Source organism: Tupaia chinensis, unplaced genomic scaffold, assembly GCF_000334495.1.
Source record: "Tupaia chinensis unplaced genomic scaffold, TupChi_1.0 Scaffold148470_1, whole genome shotgun sequence".
Classification (NCBI taxonomy): Eukaryota; Metazoa; Chordata; class Mammalia; order Scandentia; family Tupaiidae; genus Tupaia; species Tupaia belangeri.
In genome coordinates, this window is record NW_006208319.1 from 1,902,014 (window position 1) to 1,917,751 (window position 15,738).

The 15,738-nt window shown below is 38.7% G+C and overlaps 1 pseudogene; it reads left to right on the forward strand.

Moving 5' to 3' along the window:
• The first annotated feature begins 12,372 nt into the window (after positions 1–12,372).
• On the forward strand, positions 12,373–12,687 carry LOC102492597 (BLOC-1-related complex subunit 7 pseudogene; annotated as a pseudogene).
• The last annotated feature ends 3,051 nt before the right edge of the window (positions 12,688–15,738 follow it).

A 15,738-nucleotide genomic window follows, 5' to 3' on the forward strand; every position in this document is an offset into this window, starting at 1 on the left:
GAAGAGAAGAGTCTTTGGATAGGAATGTAGGACTCCAGCACCACACGCTCAGATAGGTCAGTGGAGTCTTGCCCTATAACGGGTCTGAGGTTGGCTCCACAAGGGACTGCCATGCTCAGGCAGTGCTGAGAGAAAGGGGTTCACAGGTAATGGCTGCTGGTTGACATGATAGCAGTTGATTTCCTTCTGGGAAGCCCCATACCCTTGTACATGGTAGCTATGAATACAATCTACCACAAACTTAATGTTTTCTTGGGAATTCACTTTTCCCTAGCCATAATAAAGCTTAATTTCTGTGAAATTAATTACATCAGTTAAGACTCCCAGGTTTCATCATTAAGATTTTTAAAGCCTATAAAAATGAAACATTTATAGTCAACTAGTTAGAATTCTTCATCCCCAGGAAATATATCAAATTGAACTTTAAGAAGGTTCATTATCATACACTATTTCAAGTATGGTCGTGAACTATTTAGACTACTACCTAGAGCAACACCTACTACTTAGAGTAATACCTACTATAGATTTTATACCCCTGTAATCAGCAAATGTCTGAAATATTTGAAAGTTGTGACCCAATTTAATACTATCATAAATACTTTTCAATAGCGATCACACTGCCAAAATTCATCAAACTGAATATTTAAAATCTCTGCATTTTATTACCTGTTAATTATATCTCGATGTTAAAAGAAATATTACAAATATTCAAAGAGTTATGCACCAATTTTTTTACAACTCGGTATTGCTATATGGGGTAAATGCTGCATATAATTAATATGTGACATACGAACACTTTACAGAAGGCCTTAATGAAAGCACCTTACCATCTTCTTTATCTTTCAGGATTCAAAGAATGTAAGACTCAGTACCGAGGTCAGTGACATGCTGAAACATTTGAATTTTCCCATTTGATGAAGCATCAGCTCTTTCTCCCCCCTTAAATTCTTTTATGTGACTGACAGATTCATCCATTTCTTCCTGAGGCTACTATTGAAATTCCTTTGTACTTGTAGTAGCAAGTTTGCTGGTTCAAGAATTTTGTTTTACCTTTGCCTCTAAGACTTGTCAACGGCAAATTAGGACAAGGAATTCTAATTTATGTTTCAAAGGCCTCCATAGCAGTAAGAAGTATTTTTATTTACATTCCCCCCAAAAAAGTGTCAAGTCAAGATGATGAACCACAATACACTACTGTACAATTACTAGAAAATTCCGGGAGGAGTTGTGAAATATGAGAAGCAAAAGCAAGTGGGAATAATGCCAGCTAATCCAACTAAGACTCTTCAAGTGTTCACAAAGCAGCTGGGCCTGGTCTGAGGGAAGCAGAATATACATTTGATGCTCACTTGTTCGAATTTACTTTCATATATATATATATATATATATATATATATACACACACACACACATATACACACACAAACATATATATATAGTGTGTGTGTATATGCATATATATATGTTGAGTCTCCTCATAAACTCTTATATAATAAAAAATTAAAATGCCACTGATGTTTCCACTACTACATAATAACCTACTCCAATTACTAGTAAAAGTGTTAGCACAAACACTGGCATTATCTTTGTCGTTTTGCTGATATGTGATGATGGGTATTTTCAAATATGCAGGGAAGTTGAGAATTGGGAAAACCCATATACGTACCACTTAGATTCTATACTTAACATCTCTTCCATTTGCTTTTGTCACACACCTACCTACCTATTTGTGCAAGGTACTATTTGTCCATTATTTTTCAAAGCTGTCAAAGTAGGCTAAGACCTCAGTGCCCTTAAATCTCAGAATGATTTTTATTTTCTCTTACCCCAATGCTACTGGAGTCAGTGAATGGTAACATCAGTGCTTTTAGCCTTTATTCTAACAGCATATTAGATTCAGTATTATGTCTGCTTGAATGAAGGTGTTTTACTAACAGGTAAAATCATTCTACAGGCAACATTATGGGGAGTATGCAAAGTGGGCATGAAGAACCATAGATCTTTTTTTTCTTTTCTTTCTTTTATAAGAGTTTTGTTTTTTGTTTGTTCGTTTGTTTTTGTTTTTGTTTTTTGCCTTAGGGCGCATGCACTTGCTAAAGAGAAAGACAGAGACGGTGAAAGGGAAAATGAAAAATCACTCTCCAGGAGGAATGGCCACACCACAATCACTTCTCCTATATTCCCCTCCTGGGATATTGGACATGCACACATACACGTCTGGCATAAGTTTTAAGCTACCAGGTCTGGGACTTGAACTGTAGTTGGCCCTGTGGGAGTCCAGCAGTGTAACCGCTATGCCATCCGCTGGCCCCAGAGGAAACAATAGATTTCTTTTCTCCAGCTCCATTCAGCACAGTGCAGAGTATAAAGTAATCACAGAGAGGTAAATTTCAGTGCTTTTATGATTGTGATTTTCCTTAAATATTTCAGGCTTAAACTCAGTGACATTCGATTCGCTCACCACTCCTCTCCTGTAGGGTTGAGACTGAATGACTTAGGCCTTGATTGAAAGGGGTGAGTGGATCTATTTCTCAATTTCAATCAGTATCTCTCCTGTGATGAGATCATCTCAGACGCACTGGGTCCTGCCTGATTCTCAGATATGTCCTCTTCTCTGCCACCACTGTTCTAGATCTAACTAGGGAATGACCCAGTTTTTAGAGAATTGTTCTGCTCTACATTTTTCAGTGTGGTATGCCCTGTAAGCCAAAACCCCTGTGTGCCCACTGACTTCTTCCTTGGCTAATTTCCCTTCACACTGGGTAAGAACACGGTGCACAAACTTTTGGATATTCTGCCATCTCTCTCTGCGACCACAAAAGCTTTTCTTTGATCCACTCACACCTAGAACAGACCACACTGCCATTTCTGTGTTCTGGTTCCTATTCCATAGCAGCCCAGGGAGTTGAACTGTAGTTGGCCCTGTGGGAGTCCAGCAGTGTAACCGCTATGCCATCCGCTGGCCCCAGAGGAAACAATAGATTTCTTTTCTCCAGCTCCATTCAGCACAGTGCAGAGTATAAAGTAATCACAGAGAGGTAAATTTCAGTGCTTTTATGATTGTGATTTTCCTTAAATATTTCAGGCTTAAACTCAGTGACATTCGATTCGCTCACCACTCCTCTCCTGTAGGGTTGAGACTGAATGACTTAGGCCTTGATTGAAAGGGGTGAGTGGATCTATTTCTCAATTTCAATCAGTATCTCTCCTGTGATGAGATCATCTCAGACGCACTGGGTCCTGCCTGATTCTCAGATATGTCCTCTTCTCTGCCACCACTGTTCTAGATCTAACTAGGGAATGACCCAGTTTTTAGAGAATTGTTCTGCTCTACATTTTTCAGTGTGGTATGCCCTGTAAGCCAAAACCCCTGTGTGCCCACTGACTTCTTCCTTGGCTAATTTCCCTTCACACTGGGTAAGAACACGGTGCACAAACTTTTGGATATTCTGCCATCTCTCTCTGCGACCACAAAAGCTTTTCTTTGATCCACTCACACCTAGAACAGACCACACTGCCATTTCTGTGTTCTGGTTCCTATTCCATAGCAGCCCAGGGAGGCTCTCTGCTCTATTTGATTTCAGCCACTGGGAAAGGAAGAATGCCTTCCAATTGCAGATATTTACATTTAAAGAAACTTCTATCTTGCCCCCTCACCAAACACACAGATCTTTCACACCTCACTTAATACACAGGCTTCCTATCCAAAACCTCTGGCCTGTCTCTTGCACTCAAGTTTTATATTCACTCCTGGTGCCAGGTAAAACAGGATAAGTATTCTTCCAGATTTATTGTTTAGCCTCAGATCTAGTCCTCCGGGAGATCAGAACCTGAGCATTGTCTTGCTTTGTTTCTCTACAAGTTGCAGCTGTGATCTCCATTTCCCTGGAGCACCGAGGCCAAAGCCTAGTTTGAACAGAGGAAGGGTGGTGGTATTTCAGTTTTAAAACAAAACAAACAAAACCCATCACTTAATACTCCTTAGCTCATCCACTTTGTGGATAAGTCTGTTGTTTGGACAAGTAGTTCTCAATGGGGGGTGATTTTGCCCCCTGGGGAACATTCGGCAATATCTAACAGCAGTTCTATTTTTCCCAATTAGAAGAGCTGCGTGCTACTAGCGTCTACTTTGTAGGTACATGGGATGCTGCTAGATAACCTACAATGCACAGTACAGACTACACAACACAGAATTTTCCAGCCTAAAATGTCAGGAGGGCTGAGGATGAGAAATCCCGACCCAAATCAATGCTCGTACAACTGTTTAGGAAGACTAAGGACTAAGGACTCTATGAAAGGTCTATCTCAGGAAAGGAGGGACAAGGCAGAGGGCATTCTTATCCCACATCCATCAGAGAAATTTCATTTTGTATCTAAGTTTCCATATAAGATTTTACTCGGGGGAAAAAAGAAAAGGTTATTCAGCTACATTGTAAAAAATTAATAAGGATAGGTAATCCGTAGTGCAATGTTTTCCTAATTTTTTTCCAGATCAGAATTTTTTAAATGTGGGAAACTAAAATCATATTTTGCCATTAGTGACATTAATTACATTTTGAAGACTATCATTTTTTTTTTAGTATTATTTACCATAGTATCACTAAAGAAATAATCCTCAAAAGAAAGGCAGAAAAATGTTGGGCCAGCAGGTAGAGTTGTGGTTAAGGCACTGGATTCCCACATGGCCAATCACAATTTGAGTCTTGGAACTGGTGGCTTGCTTTCTCGCTTCCTCCTCCCCATGAGTACATGTGCCCTGTAGCAAATTTAAAATAATAATAATGATAAGTACAATTAAATAAATAACTCCAAAAAAAGGCAGGGGGACCAGAAGGTGGCATAATGGTTATATCACTGGACTCTCAAATAGTTGACAGTGATTCAAGTCTTGGACCCGGTGGCTTAAAACTCAAAATGGACGTGTGTGAGTGCCCAAAGTCCCAAGAGAAGAATGGAGGAGAAGGGATTGGGGCATGGCCATCCGCCCTGGGGAGTGATTTCTCACTTTCTGTTTCTCTGGCAAGTGCACACTCCCAATAGCAAAAAAAATAAATAAATAAATAAAATAAAAAAATCTTTCTTAGAAAAATAAATATAGGCAGGAAAATGTATAATTTCAGAACACAGGACAGTCATTTAAATTAAAGTATTTTTGCTTTACAGAAAACTGATAATGTTTTCTGTACTTTTCTCATTCTGTAGCACACAAATATTGGGGCTGGGAAAACCACACCTCGAGTTGGTGTTTTGACATGCTGAGTACTTTGAACTAAAGGAGACCAGAAGGCTGCTGAAAGAGCTCAGAAGCAAGGTCTCTCTCTGACCTTCTCTTGCCCTCCTGTCTTCCTCTACTCTTTTTCCCCTGAAGCACTTCATCGAAACCAGTATTTCTCCTTCTCAAGTCAGGTCATAAGAAATAGAATCCCTCTGTCCCAAAGCCAGTCATAAAGCCTAGAAATATTACTCTAACCTTCCCCTGTTTTTCTGTGAAGGAACTGGCCATAAAGAAACTCTCTGATATTATCTTGTCCGATAGATCATCACACTCTCATTCCAGGAGGCTACTGCCCCGTTTTCCAGAGAATGGAAGGCCACAGAGAAAGGCCAAGAAGAATCTAGACAGACTTTACTAGATCCCCCGCTCCCAAAACACACAACTCATCTATTATACGTTTTGTCCAATCACATTTCTACATGACTGCCCATTCTTCATCAACTCTAAGCATAAAAATAGACAGTTTTCTCTGGGTCTTTGAGTCATTTCTGAAGGCTCATACACATATAAAACTTTGATTAAATAAGCATGTTATATTGTCCTCTTATTAGCCTTTCTTCCATTATAGGAATGCAGTCCATGATCCTTATGATGAGTAAAGAAAGATAGCACACTTTCTCCACAGCTACTCCAGTAAAAACTTTGTTACAGAATAGCTTTTAATGACATACTGATGGGATCCTTTGCTATCAAATCCTTTAATTCAAGGACTCAATAAACACTATTTCAGACTTTCTGGTTTTTCATTACAGTACCATCTACTTAGTCCAGTGGCTCTTGCAAGATTTTTTTCCAAAACAACAATAAAGAGGCTTTCATTGAATAAAACTTGTCAAACAAGCTAAAGCAATTAAAGTCCTGAATGAGGGGCCTTGTCCAATTAAGCCTAGGTTTTACAGGTTCTTTCATGGATTAAAAGACAAATGTATTATTTTTAAAATCATAACAATTGTTTTGCTCATAACAAATAATCACCTATACTTAGTTCTTCTTCCTTTTATCCCCAGTCCAAATTTTAAGGAATCGACACCATCACAATGACCAGCTAGGACTAGTGATAGTAACTCAAGGCAGAAGACTGATAGTCAAGAGTCAGTAAAAGAATAAATAAGAGAGGAAGTAGGACTAGTCTCATAGTGCAGTAGTTAAATGCAGTGCAGGGAGACTGGATCCCACATGGCCGATCACAGTTCAAATCCTGGCCCTGGTGACTTGAGAAACCCATCAGCCCTGTGTGTATTCATGCCAAGAGTACTGACAGGATGGAAGAATAAAGGTAGAACTGTAGCGCTACTGTGCCCTATTGAGGGATGTTTTCTCTTCCTCCTTCCCTCTGGAAACTAAATGCACCCTCTAGTAATTAAAGAAAAAGAAAGAATGGAGATAGATGATGTTGTATCTGTATTTATGACTTCTGACCAGATAATATGAGTGAATACTTCCCATTTGTATATTCAAAAGCCATGAGTGCCAGTGGTTCACAACTTGTGGAGATAGTGAAACTTCCAAATGATTCTGCCCACATATACCAAGAACAAGAGGATGGCTGAGAATCATTAGCTTTCTCTTTGTTTCCTTCTCTTTCTTTCTCTCTCTTTCTTTCCCTCTTTCTTTCCTCTTTCTTTCCCTCTCCCTTCCTTCCTTCCTTCCTTCCTTCCTTCCTTTATTTTTCTTCCTTTCTTTCCTTCTTTTTCTTCATTTCTTTCTTTCATTCATTCTTCTTTCCTCTTTCTTTCTTTCTTTATTTTTATTTTTTACTTAGATTAACTGGTAAAATTTACTTATCTAGAGAAATCTCATTTGTAAACACTTACATCACTTTATTTCTACCCTATTAAGTCTCAGCCCCACCCTCACCTCCAACCTCTACCACGCACACTGTAAAAATAATTTGATCAATGAACAGTCCTGGAAGAGACAGATTAAATCATAAAACAAAAACAATTTCTCCTACATGGATTTCAGTGATGTCATCATATTTTACTCTGCTAAAATAACTTACATCATTATTAGCTAATATTAATGAATCAGCTTCAAACACATGACAACGTAGGCTAAAATTATCACAAAATGAAGATATGCTTTTAATTCCTAAGGGTTTAAAGTATAAAAAAAAGTCAGTATAAGCTTGCATAATATAACCAGATCTTATCTGGCCAATGGAACACACAGGGTGTATCACGTATATGCACACACACAGAGTTTTCCAGTTCTACTGTGAGTTTCAGTGCTATTATTGTTATTTCATTTCATCTTGTTTGTTTTGCCTAGATGTAAGAATGGAGAAAAGGTGACTAAAACTTTAAATGGGGCAAAAGAAAAAAAAAAAAGAAGGAAAGAAAGCAGAACTACAATATATCAAACTTTAATTCTAAGACACTATGCTTAACTGTTTTTATTTATCCTCATTAGTTCTCACAGCATTCCTTTGAGATAAGAAAATAATCTAAGTATGCTGAAATTGAGGCGTAGGTGATTAAAGAATATGCCCTTTGCAAGTCCACAGCTTTAACTCTAAAAGTCCTACTCCAAAGTCCCTGACTTGCCACTCTTTCGCATTAAAGAGAGGATGCTTTTGACAGTATTTTTATAGACTGATTATTATATGCCAAATGCTTAATCATGAAATCATGGAACAAGAACTTGGGACAAGAACTTTCCAAAAAAGTTTCATTCATTTCACAAAAACTTACTGGGTACTTAACTTGCCCTGTGCCAGAGAGAGGAGAGGCTCCTACCTGAAAATGTTGACATGGAATAAAAGGTAAATATTAGTCCACTGCTGGCAAATACTGAATCTCACCCAATCTATTGGTCAGTTTCCCACAATGGCTTCTGTACTAGGCTGATTAGGTCACATTATCAGGCCTTGTGATGCTTGAGGTTATATCTATCTGCTTATCCTTAGCATCCTGGTTTCTGGGCTCATTCTGATTCCCCTGACTTTTTTCTATCATAGTTTACATGTAATCTGTGAATTATTAATTTTTGAAAAATTCAAATAATTTAGTTTCTCATTAAAAAACTTGTAGGAATGAGGCCAACCCATGATCTTGGTGCTAAAGGTGGCTGGATTTCACATGGCTGACTGTGTGGTTTAAGTTTCAGACCTGGCATCTTAAGAAACATGCTGGGCATGTGTGCATGCATGCCCAAAAGAGGGAGAGATGGAGAAGGGATTGCATTGTGAACATCCTCCATGGGAGGTGCTTTCTTACTTTCATTTCTTTCTTTCTCTCTCTCTCTTTCACACACACATACAGAGACAGATCTATTTCTAGCAGGTGCACACACCTTCTGGAAATTTTAAGAAAGAAATTTAAAGGGTCTTTTCCACGTTATTTTTAAGAGTTATATAATGTCTAGTTCACAGTAGGCAGCCACCTACAGAGTGATTCTTTTCCCCCCTGGAAAGAAATTTAGAGAAGATTAGTACAACTCTCTCATTTGATGGCTAAGGACACTAAAGCACAGAAGAAAGGACTTAAATTTCTGTACTTGCATGACTAGCTACTAAGAAAACCAAGACAAAACTCAGGTCTCCTAATTCATGGGCTAGTACTATTTTCATTTCCCCACTCATTTGGAATTGAGTCAATTCCTCAACTAGGGAAGTCTTTCCAATTTATAGCTCTAATTATGGGTATGAGAGTCACAAAATTTCAGCCTATTCTCATGCCCATTCTCTAATTAAACAAGTGATAAAAGATGTGGCTGATGTAATGAACATCAAAAACAGAGAAATAATGAAATAAACATTATGAGGTTATAAGTTGGCTTGAGATCAATTCACTGGTCCTCATTATACTTATTCATATAAGCTTGGATTCCATCCAAATGAGTTCCAACTCTACATTCTCATTCATCAGAGTGGTAGCTTCACAAGTTTTATGCATTAAAGAAGGCATCACATTCAATCAAGAATGATTAAATTTCTATATGCACACAACATTATCATAGCCAATATTTTTTTTAAAAATAAGTGTTTCTAAGACATACTTCTTGATCTAAAAAAAAATGGTTACAATCTTTTTTTTGTGAAAATAGCAGAATTTCTTTTCGGAGAGGAATCATGTTATGTCATTCTTTCATTAATATTTGGGGAGAACTACTTTTGGAACTCTAAGAGAACTTACTCTAGTATTGCCTTTTCCCACCAATTCTTCTGTTCTCTCACAAGTGCTAAGTAGAAAGATTCCATTCATGTTTCTACTTTAGGATGACCAACTACCTTAGATTAAGGAGGCTTGCAAAACATGGGACCTTCAGTGGGATAGATCCTGGGACAAGCTAATCACCCTACTCTACTCACGTAATTCTTTTTTCCTTAGAGGGGAAGAATGGTCGATCTAGTGGCTCAAATTTCCAGTGGGCACCTCAAAAACAAATAGGCTGGGACCAGTAGTTAGTGTAATGACTATGTCACTGGACTCCCATGTAGCCGACTGCAGTTCGAGTCCCGGACCCGGCGGCTTAAACTCACGCCAGGCGCGTGTGCGTGCGTGCCCAAGATCCCGAGACAAAAATGGGGGAGAAGTGATTGCGGCATGGCCATCCCTCCTGGGGGGTGATTTCTCACTTTCTGTCTTCTGTCTCTTGGTCTTTCTGGTGAGCGCATGTGCCCTATAGCAAAAACCTCTCCAAAAAAAAAGAAAAAAGAAAAACAAACAAACAAACAAACAAAAAAACAAATAGGCTTCCTCTCACCATCCTGGGCCACCTCTGCTTGGCCATGGGAACTCATGTCATGCTTCTGCTATTCACATAGAAAGCGGATTCTGATCTCTCAGTTCCAACCTATTCACCTGTGCCTTGTTAGATACTTTCAAAGAGGGGTACGAGTCAGATGGTATGGCCAAGACTTTTTTTAATCTGGTTTTGCCAACAATAGAACAGATGGTATACACGCTCAGCTTCATTGTGTCTATTTCCAGTTGAATAGAACTCAGAGGGGAAAGACACAATTAACATCACCCATACATCCAATAATGATTGAAACTAAATTTACTGCAGATTATTTACAAGTGCTATGCTCTTCTTTGTTCTTTTTTTTTTTTTTTAGGTTTTTGCCTTAGTGTGTGTATGCTGACCAGAGAGAGACAGAGACAGAGACAGTGAGAAGGGAAGTGAGAAATTACCCCCCCCCCAGGTGAAAAGCCCATGCTGCAATCCTTTCTCCTCCATTCTCCTCCCAGGATCTTGGGCACACATGCACAGGTGCCTAGTGTGATTTTCAAGACAACAGGTCTGGGACTCAAACCAATATGCCATCTGATGGTCCCAATTTATAAGTGTTATTAAAGTGAAATAAATTAAAATAAATAATATAATATAATATACAAATTTTAAAAATAAAGTGCCAACTATGAGCCATGAAGTATTTGAGAAACAAAGAGAAATAAAGCAGTCTTCACCCTCATATAAATTAATATATAAATTCACCATACCAAGTTATACTCTAGTCATTTGTTTATAACACCATAAGAGCTATTAAAGACAAAGAATTTTTTCTTTAAGACTCTACTTATACCTTCCTCCAGAAGGTAGTAAAAGTTTTTTTTAGGATAATGCTTGAATTGAATTTTAAAAAAGAATTTAATGTTATTTGTTATTATTATTATTTTAATTTGATCAGAGAGAGACACACACGAAAATGGAGAGAAAGAGGGAAAGTGAGAAATCATCTCCCGGTTACAGGACTCGAACTGTAGTCTGCTATGTAGGAGTCCAGTGTTTCAACCACCATGCCATCACTGACACTTGAATTAAATCTTGAGAAATAAACATAAGTCTGTGAAGCAAATATGTTAGAGAGGGTAGTCTAATCGAAGTGAACACCATGTAAAAAGACATGAAAGTCTAGAAAAAAATTATGGAAATAACAGAAAATATTTAGAATGTCTCCATCTGTAGCAGTAGGTGAATATGGAGGCTTGTCAGAAAATAAAGGCTAAAATTTATCTGGGAGCTAGACATTCCAGAGTAACAGTTTATGGCAAAAGCCTGAGAAACCCAAATTGCAGATTGGAATAAACGCTAGAAAAAGAATAGCTATCAACTCTGAATATTTTTGAGAAGAGTACGAGAATTGGAATTAAAGCAGTTGCCCTGATACAAAATAGGGAGAATGAGTTGACCAAACCTAGGTGAGAAACACAATCTATAGGACTCTAATTTTATAGGAGATATGAAAACACAAGAGTCAAAGGTGATACCAAGACTGACCCTGGAACACCAAAAATTAAAGAGAGAGAGAGAGAGAGAGAACTATATGGCCTCAATAGAACTAAGAAAGTGAGTCTGACCTGTAAACAGCGATTTAATTGAAGGAATTATTTTGATGTGTTGGTGGGACTCTAACTATGAATGTGGAACAAACAATTGGAAATGTAGACCTGGGTCACAAAAACAGATGTCATGGCAACAGACATAGGTGGTGCTTAGAGATAACGGAAGATAGATAATGCCCAGATGAGAAAGAAAAGAAATACAAAGGATGCAAAGACTGAGTATTTTAAAAAGTAAATATTTGTGGAGGAGAAATAATAGAATCTTTTATAAAGAAGCGATGATGAGAAGTCTTTTTTTTAAAGAATTATTTTATTTAATTTTATTTATTTATACAGTTTTTAATTTCAATTTGACCAAAGGTGGGGGAAGAGAGAGAGAGGGGGGAGAGAGGGAGAGAGAGAGAAAGTGAGAAAACAAGCCACCAGGTTCAGGACTTGAACTGTAGTTGCCCATGTGGGAACCCAGCACCTTTAACCACCACACCATCTGCCGGCCCCAATGAGAAGTCTTTAAGAGGTGTAACTTATTAGAAGGAAGGAAGTCATTCAAGGAAAAGAAATGGTCACACGGGTTGGAGCTACTGCAGATATCAAGGACTTTATGGTGGCCATTTAGGAACTAGTCTTAGCAGAGAGGTAAATAAAGGTAGCATAGGTGTAATGCATGAAGAGAACTTAGAGCGGCAATATAGAGAAAACTTATCGTAAGTACATTTTTTTAGCTTACCAAGAGGTATAAAATAAATTCCTTTGGATTACTAGGATTTAGTCCCCGATGACTCACCATCGCCCGTGCGGAGTTGAAAGATGGCGACGGGGACCCCAGACTCTCAGGCGTGATTCGGTCAGTCCGTGAAGGGGCCTCTCAGGGAGAAGGTAAACACACCTGTGGTGCAGATCGCACTCACCAGGCAGGTGCTAAGGGAGTCCCGGAGCTCTGTGCTGCTAGGTCAGGCAGCAGGAAACATGGTACTACAGGAAGATGCCATCTTGCACTCAGAAGACAGTTTAAGGAAAATGGCTATAATAACAACACATCTCCAATACCAGCAAGAAGCTATTCAGAAGAATGTTGAGCAGTCATCAGATCCATAGGACCAGTTGAATCATCTGTTGAAATAGAGCAGCATATAAGAGGACAACAGCACTGCTTTGCCTGATGCTGAGGAAGAAATATCTTATCCGTTGTGCTGTGGGTTTGATTTTCCATTTTTTTCCTCTACAAGTTCATCAGCAGAAGAGTTAGATTCCTAAAGAGAAGCTAGGAGGTCGAATTTTGGAAGCAATTCTTGAATGAGACTAACTCATGCTCTTACTGAACTTTTAAGTTGCTCTGCTTAATTTGATATTAAAGCAAAATCAAGTATATCTTAGTTTTCACCATGAAACTTTTAATGTAAGAAGTCTTATTGTCCAAAAACCGAGTCATGCTTTAAATTCACAGATAGAACTTTATTGTGAACAAGTGAGAATGATTAGTGTTTTCTTACCTCCCCCTCTTTCAATTCCCTCACTTCACCTGGCTACTGTGCTCATATAATAAAGTTTGAAGGAGGTATATCTCACACAGTGGTGTAAAAACCCAATCATACTTTAGTTTTCTTTCTGGAGGCTGGCATGTGGCATGGTGGTTAAGGGCACTAGACTCCCACATGGCCAACCATGGTTCGAGTCCTAGACCTGGCAGCTTTCTTTCTCGCTTTCTCTCTCTCTGTCCCTCTCTGATCAAATTAAAAATAAATAAATTAAAATAAAATAATTTAAAAAGAAAAAAAACCATCATTTATGAACAACACCAAACGTTTGTTATTCATTCTATTATTTAGCTATTCACTCATTCATTCACTCGAATAAGCTTAATGCTATGCATTAGGAAAACAACAGAAGAGAAAGCTGTGATCTCTACCTTCAGAAAAACTTCACCTGTGAGTCTGAATCAGGAATGCAAATAAAAATGTCCAAAGAGTGGCAGCTGTGATAGCAATACCACAGAGGACAAAAGAAGTTCGAAGGACAAACTGGGATTTTCTCCATGGCCTAGGGCTTGTTAACAGTGCCAGTAAAGACTGAAAAGTTGTCCCATCCACACTACAAGGAAAATCAGACTAAATTTAACCAAAATATGTTATTAGCCCTCTTGTATGTATACCAAATAGCAGTTGACAAACTCAGAGGAACAGAGAATACAAAATTTGAACAAGGGTCAGACAGTGGCACAGTGAAGTTGATTCGCATGTGAAGGTTCTGGGTTTAGATCCAAAGACCTCCCTAGAAGACACGGACTATTCACATGCTCATAATTGGGTGCTACCTGAAATTAGGTATGAATTGCAGCATCAAAATCCTGTTGGAGGTGCTGTTTCTCTATCTCTCTCTGTGTGTCTGTCTCTTACTAGTGGAAAAGTAAATAAATAAACTTTTTTAAAAGCTTGAATAAGGGACCAGCAGTTAGCTAATGGCTATGTTGCTGGACTCCCACGTAGTTGACTGCAGTTCAAGTCCTGGACCTGGCAGCTTAAACTCACGCCGGGTGCGTGTGCATGCGTGTCTAAGATTCCCGAGAGGAGAATGGAGGAGAAGGGATTGCGGCATGGCCATCCCCCCTGAGGGGTGATTTCTCGCTTTCTGTCTCTCTGTCTCTCTCTGTCTTTCTGGCAAGTGCACATACCTTATAGCAAAAACCTCTCCAAAAAAAAGAAAAAAAAAAGCTTGAGCAAAACAAATGGTGGGAACAAATAAAAACATTAAGGTACCCAATGAGCAACCTTTTGTTCTTTCAAATAAACATACTCTTCTTGCTTTTAACTGCCATCAGTGACCATGTTGAAAATGTACAGTTAATACAAATGTTAAAGGTTTTGTGTTACCATAATAACATTCACACAATCTCTCCACTTAAAGGTTTTATAGAGAAGGTGCTATCAAATAGATAAGACCCAATACTTCTCAAGCATGAAAACCTTATGATTTATCCTTATGGCCACTGCACAAACTAAGGATAGAAGCTGTGATGACTTCTTCTGCAAAGCAGAAACAAGGCAAGATTGCTAATGTTATCCTGACTCACCAAGTGCAGCCAAGGCTGTTCTGCTTTCAGCAAAATTGCTGAACTGTGTGGTTGAGGCCAGATGACTTCCCCACAAAAGGACTCTTCATTGCATGCACTATCAACTGGCAGAGGAATCTGAGAAGCTACAACAGATGTGCCATGTTGAAGAGCCCCCTCCACATGGGCAGGTGCCAGAGGAGCAAGTGGAAGAACAGATCAGCACAGCAGGAGCCACTCATAGTCAAAGAAACTGACAAATGAACGTGCAGGCCTCCACTAAGATCTGCCAGACCTGGTGTTCAGAAGGCAGTGAAACAGAAAGAGTGAATATTCAATTACCCAGTATATAGAAAGTGCAACTTTCTCAGTACTCCTCGGGCTTCAAATCATCTTCAGTGATCACCGTCATGGCCAATTAGCCAGGATGAAAAGCATATACATACCAATAGTCTATTGCCTGGCAGAACCTACAGACACCTACCTCCTGCTAGACAGTAACTACTGTTGTCTAGAGAGAGTGAGAGTGCCCTTGTACCTACTCTTCTTGGGGTGAGTGGTGGTTCTGGGAGAAGAAAGATTAAAAAAAAAAAAAAGAAAGAAAGAAAGAAATGAATTACACCTAGAAAGATCTTTCACCTTTAGAGGGGATCTAGTTTCCCCACAACACCAAGATAAAAAATGTAGACAGAGGAGACAAGCCAGGAAGACTTCTCCGTGTTATTATAGCCATCAAACATGGAGCATGTAATGGAATATATTTTTATGGAGTTAAATGTCATCTTGCAGGACTTCAGGTAAAGAACTCTAAGTGAATATTTATCTTCCAGTTATCAATAAGAAGCACCATTTCAGACTCCCAGACTACCAGAAGAGGCTATGATCCCCATTATGCCTAGATTCCACAATTTCAACAATTAAAAAGGTTTTTCAGAACGTATGTCTAATGAACTACTTCATTATAAAGGTTAAGAAACTGAGACCCAGAGATATAACATAGTTAACATGAGACATAGAAAATTCAAATACCTAAAGACGATGTTTACCTAGTTTTACTTACCCAGGTTAACAAAATCAGGGCACTATAGTACCTATCTTCATTCTACTTTTCTTTTAAGAAAAGAGGA